Genomic DNA, 12,289 nt, shown 5'->3' with positions numbered 1-12,289 from the left:
GAACAGATGGCCCTTGAAATCTGACCAGGTGCCCCAGAGCAGAACCGTCCTGTCCCCACAGGGCTCCCTCCTCCAGCTGCATCCTGTGGTGTTGGGGTAGCCTTATCAGCTTCAACCTCCACACTATCTACCCCATGACTACAGCTTCACTACTTGTGAGTGTTTGAGACATTCCTTAGCTTGGAGGGCCTTTGCTCCCCCCGCTATCCTTTATCTCTTTCTCAGGCTGTTTTTCTCAGTCTTTGTTTCTTGCAGGCCTGTTTCTTTCAGGACCTGTTTTCACAAGTCATTTCTACACTTATCCATATCTCCTGTTCATGTCATTTGTTCATCCTTCTCAATAGTAATACCACAACTGTGTAAGAGGAACATGTTGAACTGTGGGGCAAAAATATTCTTCTACTCATATTTGTCTAAGTGACCACCAGCCCTTGTCAAATCACTTGATATTCATACTAGATAACAAAAAGATTAGAATGTTCTTTTTTTTTTTTTTTTTTTTTTTTTTTTTTCCCCCAAAAATCAAGCACATGTTTGGGCTCATAATGATTCTCTGTACTGTTGTGTTATATAGCACACCTGACAGTTACATCAGTTGGTTTAGTCTGACAAATAAGGTATATATAAACACAATACAGAGAGTGGCAGATATGCCATCTACTGAATGGAAAGCAAGGCTTTTACTGTCCTAAATGCAAAGAGTTGTAGAAAAGTCATCATTATATGTTTAAAAAGGTTGGAAGTACTCCTTTCCTATGTCAGATCACAGGACTTCATACAAAATTAACCTCATCTTAAACTCCAAGCATCTGCTTATAATTTTTTTAGTTATTTTATATGCATTCCTGTAAACAGAATAAAATAATTTCAAGCTGTCTTTTTAAGCAGTAGACCAAATTCATTCTAAAAGCCATTGGCACTGACCAGACAGCTTCATCAGAGACATACTTGGGCTTGTCTAACATGTCAGGGAAGAAAATGAAAGGCTTTGGAGGTGATGAAGAACATTTCTGAGACTCTTATGTTAGAAAAAGTTTTTATCTTTCTTTAGAAAGAAAAAGGTTCCCAATACACATTAAAATACCCAAACATCATACAAATGTAAAGGAAGCAGATCAAAACCAAATGCAGACATAGAGACACATTTCATTATGGTTTTCAGTAACTGTCTTATCTTAAAGTCACGATGATGTTAGGGGAACAACGCTGTATGTTTGAATAAATTCACTACTTTTTTTACATGATTACAAACATCTTTTCAATGGACTCAGTAAGAGGTTATTATAGCTACTAAGTTCTCTTCTGTGCCTTACAACAAAAACAAAAGGTGAGATGGCTGTATTCTGTGCACATGTTCATAATTAAATGAAAAATTTAAATAAACATAGTTAATAAAATTTGTGTGAGTATGTACGGATTATCCTGAGAAAACCTTGAGTGGCAAAATATATGATACCAAGCTACAGAAAAGTACTTTCTCATCCTGCTTCTCCTTACTGCTTTATAATTAAGCAGTCAGAATCTTCCATATCACTCAGCATGAGGTATTAACCTCAGGCTGGGAGAAACTGGTGATACTTTGTTGTCTTTGAAGATTATTTTCTAACAAACAACCTAACACCGAGGGAGGCAGAGATGTAAATGCATTATATCTGAAATTCAGATGGTCTGCTGGTATATCAGAAGAGGCATGTGCAAGGATATGTGTGGAAAGATATCCTTATTCAGAAATGTTTGGGTCTGATTAGCCTGATGTACCACTGAAAGCAGAAATGGAAAATGTTAAACTAATGTGAAAGAAGGTTGAGGAACAGGACTTTATATCACAGAATCATCTAGGTTGGAAAGGACCTTGAAGATCATCTAGTCCAACCGTTAACCTAGCACTGACAGTTTCCCTTTTCCTGATTGTGACAAATATTCTAGGTTTTGACAGATTCCATCAATAATGCTTGGAACTAGTCCTGTTTCCAGAAGCTTAGCAGATAAAAATAAATTATCTCTGAAAATAAAAAATAGTTAAAAGGCACATAAACTTTATTCAGGCTGTTTGGGCTTTTTTATCTGTTTCATTAAAGATGTTCTCAATTTTGTAATAAAAACTGAATACTGAAACTAGTACAATGTTGTACTAGTACAATAAATTATAAGATATCGGCACATGCCAAAATCCATGATCTTCGGTTGCTAACACTTGTGTATTCAGTAACCCACATTCCATAGCATGTCATTCAATTATTTACTCCCAGATAACCTAAAAATGGGGAAAGAGTAGGAAATGGTAATTTTTTTTCCAATGCAACCAAGTTTATGATGATTCTTGTGACATGAAATGAAAGATAATCCTTAGTAGTCACTAAGAATGAGATATTGTAGAATGCTAAAGCATCTCACTATTTCATAAGAGAAGCTACCATGATGACTTACTTCTGTCTTGTGCATTAGCAAGTAGGCATCTCATCATTCAGAGCCTTTTGCATTTTTTTAACCAGGAGAAAAATTGCCATGGGGATACTAAGTTTCAAGTTTAATACTGGTGTTCTAGTTCTGTTATAGTATACTTTGAGAAGTATCAAAATACAGAAAAAAAACAAGAACAAAAAATATCCCTCAATTCTAAATTGCTCTCTTGACAGAAGCATACTTACAAAAACATTGTATCTACAGAGTAGTCTACTACACTGATTACAAAAACACCAACTAATTCTGATACTTTCTATAGTTTTGTAGGCTATATGATTATGGGTTTCTTTTAATTAATGTGTAGGAGTAAAACTAATGTCCAATACCATTATTTTTATTAACGTTTTTTGTCGGGCTATGCATGCAAAGCAACATTTTTTATTCATACAGTGTTACCAAAGTTTAATCCTAACAGGTTTGTGCGTTTATAATGTACGTACTAATTGACAACGCAGAGTCAGGGGTCAGCAGAAAGAATTGGACATTAATTAAAAAAAACTCCATGGGAATATTTAATTAATGATGGTAATATTAATTTTCAGCTATATTCAATGTTATCTCAGTAAATTAAAAGTAATAATTTTGGAGAGGAAGTTGTTCTTATGTTATGGTCTGTTAAACTGATAATACATTGAGAATCTGTCTTGTAAGTGGCTTATTTTATGGTGCAGTGAACTGATGATTCTAGAAGGCTTAAGGCTGACCCAGAATTAATCATGTTGGAAGAACTGCAGGATTACAAATCCAACATTACTAATTAAAATGAACTGTTTTCTTTACTTGCACATTTGCTACCATTAGCAAGAGGTCTTACCTCCTTTTCACTTCTGAACAGCTAAATAATGTTTTCCTAGGTCTCCTGTAGTCTGCCTTAAAGACAATTCTGTACTTCAGTTGAAAAGAAAAGAAAAAAAACAGTAAACCTGAAATTTCAACACATCCTAAACAATCCTGTAAAGAAGGACATATTTCTTTGCCCCCTTATGCAGGATGTGTAAGTGTTGACTCTTACTCCTGCCCGAAGTTCCATTTAGCTCATGCATCTGCAAAAGATGAACCAGAACTTGGTGCTTGTTTATGACTTTGTCAAATTGTGGTGGAATTTGTACTCTAGTGGAAATTTATTCCTAAACTGTGGAAATAGAACAATTGCTTCTAATGTGAATTTTGTGAAAAATTAATCCACACTATAGAAATGTGTTTTTAAATTTTATAAGGATTTTTTGCAAACATGTTTGGTTTTTAAACTCTGCACAATGAACCTTGTTGAAGATGAAGGGGTTATCAGAGTCTTCTCTCCTTCCCTACCACCCCTAGCTTTTCTTCCAGTGTTTTCTTATCTGAAATGCTTGCAACACTCGAGAGAGTTTAGCAGCTCAGGGGGCTTTCTCCAGTCCATCAATCCCACATTTGCTTAGTTTGTTTGTTTGATTGATTTCTGTAACTGTTGCTCCATGAAATAAGATTGAAGTTATCCTATCCCTCCCACCTTTAACTGAACTACTACAATTTCCCTCCCTCCTCTATCATGTCCATAAAAAAAAAAAAAAAAAAAAAAAAAAAGACAAGACATTTATCTTTAAATTTAACTAATGACTAATGTTTTTCATTACTCTTTATAAATTCTGCCAGTACACCTATATATCTTGGTCTTATTAACAGCTATGTATGCAAGGATGTTACTATGGAGATGCAACAAAGTCTTGCCTGCATGTGCAAGCTAATAATGTAGGCCCTCTAGGGTAAAAAAAAAATTGCAAATCCTTTACTCACAGTAGCATAAGCATTGACATCAAGACATTTCAGCGCAAATCAACACCAAAATTTGACACATGAAAAGAAAGCTATATCCTACTGAGGTGGGAGATTTTTGACAAATGACTCTCCAGTTTTGTAGTCTATATTACCATGACAGATTCAGTGACACTTGTTTAGCTTTATGAATTCAAGAAACACTCAGTAAAAGAAATAAACCAGAAAATATTAAGGGCACGAAGATTTAGGTACTGCAGTTCTGTCTAAATGTGTTATTATGCAATTGTTTACATACAAATAAAAGTGCAGAAAAGCAAGCTTTATATTGTTGTAATAGGCATTGACTCCACCACCCGTTCTTCAGAGAAGGAGATCTAAGCCCTTGGGCTGATATTAAATAGTGAAGCGCAACTACTCAGTGCTCCAGATTTGTTTCTAGATTTTGTGGTACCAGTAGTCCTTTTTACAAATTTATATCTATTACTCATAAGCCACAATTTTCAAAAACATGTGAGGATATGTTAAACTAGCCTATGCTGTTATTTTCCAAAGGTGTTTTAATTTAAGTATCTAACTTAGAGACAAATGGAAAGTTCTTACTGTTGAAAAAGGTTAGATCATTTGACACTTAACTATGTCCTCTTTGGGAATGATTTTATCACAAAACTCTTAATCCTTGGTCTTAATGAACATAGGATTGAATTTGCCATTGCCTATACTTTTCTGCTGGATTTCATCCAATCAAACTGCACACTTTAAAAATTAAGTTTATTTTTCTGTCATCTCCAGATTGAATCCACAGATTTGGTGCAGACATTAATGTTGTTTTTCCTTTAGTATGTGTGTTGATTTAGACAGTCAGTTTAGCTACCTCTAAAGCCTTACCTCTGACTGGTGGAATTCTGAGGTAATGATTAAACATGACACTCATCAGCTCCTACCATAAATATCTTGTGCAACCTATTTAGTGTTCAAATTTAGTGAATGAGAGGCATGAAATCAAGCAGCAGGATATTTTGATACATGGTCTGGTAACACTGAGTCCTGAATTAGCCTCATACATGAAAAATTCTATAAAATAGACATATAAATATAAATAATACATAAGTATAGAGTATATACTGGATTTTGTGTTTACAATGAACAACTAAACATTTTTTTGCAATGCAGAAAAGTGGTAGAAACCACAGACGTCCAGGTGGAATGCAAAATTTACATGCACAAATCTACACAACTCTGTCATCTTTCCACCTTTCGCACCTGAGAGTTTAGAATCTGCTAGACTAGTACTAAAAGCAGCACCAGAAAAACACAGAGGCTGTAATCCTTGCTCTGACTACAGTACAAAAGAGGAAGGAAGGAAGATTTACCAGATATCCTGAGGAGCATGGGGAGGATAAACCAAAGCTTTTCTTCTTTGTCCTGACTTCACAGCATTCCCAACGGCTATTTTTCACACTCTCTGTAAAAGAAACATCCTCAAATGTGGAGTGGCTGTTGGGTCTACATCTGGACAGTCTGCTTTTTCAAGTTGTGTGCTAAATCTACACAGAAATAGCTGTGTAAGCCCTCCCATGATGCCTGTCTAGTGGGCCATATTTTCTCCTGGCAGAAAATCCATTGGCTTCAATAATGAAAGGTGTTGTATACATATCTATCTTATATTGACAGTTTAAAAAAAAAAAAAAAAAAAAGAAAAAGAAAAAGAGTTGTGATGTCAAACTGAGAGGTTATTTACTTCAGATGAGAAAGATTCAATACAAGTTCAGAGAAAGCCAGGGATTCTCTTTTAAGATAAGTGTTCTAGTAATATCAATCAAAAGGGAAAAAAAATCCACCAAATTTCTTCTAAATAACTGTCCTGCACTTGACATGATGAGAGACTACTTAAGATGAAACCTGAGAACCTTATTAATAAATCAGTTACTCTGTATACTCTATAATGTTAGACCTTACTCAGTCTGCAAAGCTAAGGTTTAGTATAGATGACTCTGCAAACATACATGTGCAGATATAATTCACAGCTCAAAGATGAAAAAATAAGCATGATTTCACTTTGATAAATTCACAAAAACTATTAGTGCTTTAATTTCAGTCTGGTGTTAATACTTGAAACTAAAAGAATTCTTAAAATTCTGAAAGGACTTTGACAGACAGTCTGTGTCTGTAAGGTATGGATTAAGTCACGAATAGTCAATGAGCCTGCTCTCTACCTTTCAGAAACATTGGCTTCTCAGTCAATGTAGACCAAATTCAAAGATCAGATTGTTTGGTTAGTTTCTTTGAAGAATCCTCTTCACAATGCTCCACTAGTTTCATGTGCTATTCTATTCAAGCTCTACACTCTCATGCACTCTCTTCATCCACTGCAGTGCTTTTATTAACAAATCAGAAAGGCACCTCAAAAAATGCAAAGTAAAATCTTAGCTGCCTCACTATCACCTGTGCATATTTCACAGGAACAGAGGAAGGAAGAGGCCATGGAGAAGGAGCTCTATTTATAGACCTACAAAAGCATTTGATTTTGTCTACAGAAAACATGAACTTCAGAAGATGTCTGCGTGGTGCAGTGGGCTTTGTGAACAGTTAACTTTATAACTGGAAGCAGAATAAACCACCAGAACAATTGGTTCTGCTGAGGAGTTGGAAGTATTAGTCTAAGTAGATTTCTACATTGGTATTATTAGATTGCTTCTGGGATCTGAGCTAGTATTTATATGTAGAAAAAGTAAGAGTTTTTTCTCAGCAGAGCATCATATAACACTGTGTAAACATACTTATTTTTCCTTTTAGCAGAAAACAGAGTGATGCCTCTTTTCTAAGGTATTCTTAGATTATTCCATGAAAAACTATAGAAATCTATTTTTTATCATTACCTATGATAGCAGATATAGCTATATTGATAGTAAGTACAGCTAATTGCAATAGCTATATAACTACATGGTAGCTTTAATCGAGCCAGAGGTGCTCCAACAGTAGAGATTTTGTACAAACATCTGCAAATTTCTGAACAAGTGAGGGAATCAGGAGGATGTCACTAGTTACCAATTTAGTTGTTCTTAATCTGATACTAACCACAAGTTGCTATTATTACCATATGATAAAACTGATTTATATAAAACAAATTATTACTCTCAATTGGTTTCCATATCAAGGAGAAAAAAAAAATAATACGTATTTATGTGTCTATGTATTTATTCCCCACTGACTAGGGACTCATCTCTTTGGTCCCTGAACCCAGGCCTGGAACTGTCTCTAGTTTGTTTCTGGACAATCAATTTGACCATTTATCATATTGACTGTATAAAACAGCATAGCACTGACTCAGCTACAGCTTGTGGTGTATGGGGTCCACAATCTAAAGATCTAGCTGCCCAAAAATAAGCATACCACTTTATAGCATGATGTTTCTAATATAGTTTCTCCACAAATTTATTAAGTAGTTCTGATATACAGAAATATTCACAAAGTTCTAGAAAATCAATGCTCCATTGCTACCAGTTAAGCTACAAAACTTCAGGTTTTCCAAGTTTTTATCTTATTACTCAAGTAGAAAAATAGAAGGTAACATTTTCATTTTAAACAGAATGGTAGGCCAGCAATGACAGTCTCAAACAGTCTCATGGGGAGACTTCTGATACATGAGAATTGAAATGAAATGAAAAACGGAAGAATAAGGACTTAACTGAACATTTTGACTGGTATGTGTAGAACAGTCACCAAATGTTGAATCAGTGGCACCTACAGCAAAGGCAAAAGGAGTTTGTGTGGGGCAGAACCTACTAAATATGATATTTTCCTGTGTTCTGATCTGGCTACAAAAAGAAAAAGACTGAAGGTCTGAAGATCAGACCTCAGGAAAATTTGAGAAGTCTCTTGCCATCTTTACACAACCTTCCTCTTACAACTAGAAGTATTAAATATGGCAAAACCAAGGTCTATAAAAGCTGGGCTCCCAGGAAAATTCTGTAGTAACTTCAAGCAATTTTCATGAACTACCAGGTTTTCAATCAAGAATTCACAAATTATGAAGAGCGTACCATTGGACCTGTTTAATTTCTAAATCTACTCTTTCTAGTCTTTTATTCTGCAATTACATTCTCAGGTACATGGATTTTCTGAAATATCACTGTCAGAGTTATTGTGGGAGCATATTAGAAGTAACTTCAGAAGAAAGAAGGAAAAAGAAGAAAGTCCTCATAAAATCTCTAAAACAATTGGGGCCTTTTTGGGTTCATTATTCTTTTGATTTTTTTTTAAGCTTGACACTTGGCATTCTCAGGTACATGCTCGTGACAGAAAGAGTGAAAAAAAACCCAACATTGAGACAGATTTTCAGCCAAATTACTCTGATAAGAAAAAGCCCTGTCTACTATGACAGACTTACAATCTAAAGGATTTGCCAAATGAACTTGAGTAACAAATTTGGAGTTGTATTTGCCTATGATTTGACTAAAAATAATGTTATTTTCATGTGGAATCAGTAAGTTTGCCATGCATGTTCTCTGTTTTGAGCATATGTCCTTTATGGGGGAGCAAGAAATCCAGAAACTGTCCAGTAAAAACCTTGCAGGAGCAGTAGAATATTTTGTTATTGTTGGTGGTATGAAAACAAAAGTAAAAAGAGAGGTATTTCTATGCAGAATATGAGATATTACAGGCAATTATCATATTTTAAAATCTCTTTAAGTAGATATTCCAGAAATATGCATTTGACAAATGACTTTTAGTCTTTTTAGACAATTTAATGAGGACTTGAAGACTAACTTAATCTTCCCTTACTATTGTCATCTGGGTAACAAACAACAGTTTTATGTTTCTTGTCAACAGATCTTGTCACACTAGTGTGAAAGGCTCTAAAAGAATGAGCTATTTAATATCATATGGTATTGATTATTTTCTAGATGAAGTTTTCTCAGAAAAGAAGTATTTTTCTTTTCTAACAAGGAGCATAAACACCAGGTTTTGAAAATTCTATAGGGAAATCCACAATATTGCTACTTTTCTTTCCTTTCAGATACCTAAAGATACTAAATGTCTAAGTTCTGCCAGTAAAGTTACCCAAGAACCTACATGTCCACTTGGGGGCTTTTTCAGAGACATGTGCTTATTGACATCACACTTAGGTAACCAAGACCAAATAATCTTGATGAAGTATTGTACTGGGACTGGCTGAGCCAGAATTGGTTTTCCCCTATAGCAGCCCTCATGGTGCTGTGTTTTATGTTGAGAGCTGGCAGGGTGTTGATAGCACACTGGTGTTGTGGCTACTGCTGAGTAGTGCTTACACAGCACCAAGGCTCCTTCCAAAATTTGCCCCCACCCCCCCCACCCCACCCCCCCACAGTGGGACGGGGTGGGCAAGATCTTGGGAGGGGACACAACCAGGACAGCTGACCTGAACTGACCAAAGGGATATTCCAGACCATATGATGTCTGCTCAGTATAAAGCTTGGAGAAAGGAGGAAGGGGGTGGGGTCACCCTTGGTCCTCCGAGGCAACCACCTCGCGTATTGGAGCCCTGCTTCCCCAGAAGGCCCGACATCGCCTGTTCATGGGAAGTAGAGAATAAATCGGACCTTTGCTTTGCTTTGCGTATATTAAAACTGCTTTTGTTTTACCCACAAGGGTTGGGGGTTTTTTTCCTATCTTATTTTTTTTCCCCTCTTTGTCCTGTTGAGAAAAAAAGGGGAAGCGGGGGGAAGTGATAGAGCGACTTGGTGGCTACCTGGCATTTAGCCAAGGTCAAACCACAACAAGTATTCAGTGTTCTGAATATTTTTCTTCAGTTCATTAATGCAGTATACTCTTTAGATCATATTCCACTTACAGACCTAGAGTGTTGTCCCCCTGTTTTTCCAATAGCATCATGGTTAAGATAGCTACCTAAGATAGAAGAGAAAGACCAAAGTTCAAAGCAGACTTTCTGTCTGCTGAAGAGCATTGACTCCACTTCTCCACCTGTGTCTCTCAACTGTCCCTTTCAGAAGTTTTCCATTCTGTATAACATACCCATGTACTTAGGGGCTGCTACAGTGATATAGTGGCATTTTTAAATGGTGGTCTATCTGTAAGACTCATTCCATCTCTTTTTTTTGGTCTAACTAATATTACATTATTCATGTTGATTACTCTGTATTATTCCTTAAAACGCATGAAACTAGAAAAGTTTAGGAACCTTAATTAACAGAGGAGGAAGTTACAACTGAAAATTTAAGTCTCTCTCCTAGAACACTACATGGTAATCAGAGTTTAAGCAAGCAACCTGAAGCCTGAGATCCTCATGTGTGGGAAGGTATTAAAAAATTAGGTGATACAACACAGCATAGTAGAGTACTATCTAAGTTTAGCATATCCCATTGAACTGATTTCCCACTTATTCTGAATATAAATCTCAAGAAGCTTGAGGACCCAGTGTCAATTAAGCAATAAATGAAACCAAAGAGATGTACCTGAATTGAAAGATTTTTTTTTCAAATTATTATATGTTTGATATATGACGAAAATACAAATGTATCCTGGATTATAACCTGGCCTGACAGAGTTTATACTGACATTCAGACCAGCAGGGTAGGCAAAAAAAAGCCCCACAACAAAAAAAATACAACCCAAAAACCAAAAACACCAAAACCAAAACAAAAATACCCAACTAACCAACCAAAAAAATACCAACAAAGGTCATTAAAAAAATTTAGAAATGAGTGATGGAAAACTCAGACTATATAAAAAGTAATGGAAAACATACAGAGATCTCTGTGGAAAAACCTCAAATTCTTAATGTTTCAAAACTGATGAAGGTATTTTAAAACAGTAAGCAAAAATATTAAAAGTGACAGAAAATGGAAATTTGACCAGTTTAACTGAACAGCTGAGGTACTTCTTTGTAACACTTCTTCTAGTTTTCTGACTTCTTTGGCTCATCATGGCTCTAGCAAGTACCAGTAGAGGTAGATAGCGCCACTCTCGCAGTTATGCAGATCAACTAAGATAGAGCTGCTGCCCCCAGTCACTGTCACCTAGAAGCTCAATTCCTTTATTTATTAATGGTTACAGGAGATTGAATGTGCCTAATATAAATTATTTCTACCCTTAGTTATTTCTCTTTTACATAGGGTGAGTTAGACTTTTATTCAGATACCATAAATGTCCAGTGCACGATAAACCAGAGCCCCTCAACACTATGCTGAACCTTGTGAACAGGCACAAGAAGGAAGGACAACTCCAGGCTCACCATTTTCTTTCACTTGTAAGGCCCAGCTACAGAGAGTATCTTCTAGCTGTGACACTATGATGTTGTGTAGAATTAGATTGTCACTCACATGATTGACCACAAGGGCACCAATTGTAAATGAGATGACTCATCTTGATCAGCTTCCCTGGAATAAGGCTAAAAATAGGGCCACTGGTATTATAGTGATAACAAGCTGATGCAACAACAGCTCTCTGAGATTACTGCATCTGCTAAAATAGCTAAAACCCAACATTTTGTAACAGGAAGTGAAAATGTCATCTTAAAAAGCGGTATAAACTGAAAAAGAGGGCTCTTTTAACTCATGCATTGCAATAGTTTTCCCAATGAAAATACAAGGAAAACTCGTTTAGTTCAAAGACAGACCATTCAGCTGTGTAGCCTAAAAGTGAAAATTCCACAATAGGTGGATGTTCATACACAAAGGTACTGCATGTCAAGTCATGTTTTGTACACCTTAAATTATATGCAGGTATGCAGGTATTATATGTAGGTACCCATTTCAGAAAGAGTTAATAATAAGGGAGGATCTACTCCTTTTGCTGTGCATTTTCAAAGTGAACTAGTTGGTGTTTGGACACAAAAATTTGTTTCCCCTAAAATTATAGAGAAGAATAAATAGAATTTTCTTTTGATCTCTAAATGGTTTAATAGTTCAAGTGCAGGCTGTGAGCAGCTTAAACCTAGGGATGTGAAAACAGGCAGAGGTTTGACCTCATTACATAAGAGTATGACATTCGAATTAGAACATATTTTAAATTAAATATGTCTAGAATTAGACATATTTTTAAAATGTATCTGCAGGGTGAATAGTTCCTTGCC

The sequence above is a fragment of the Strix uralensis genome, chromosome Z (genome assembly GCF_047716275.1).
Source record: "Strix uralensis isolate ZFMK-TIS-50842 chromosome Z, bStrUra1, whole genome shotgun sequence".
Classification (NCBI taxonomy): domain Eukaryota; kingdom Metazoa; phylum Chordata; class Aves; order Strigiformes; family Strigidae; genus Strix; species Strix uralensis.
This window is presented reverse-complemented; position numbering follows the sequence as displayed.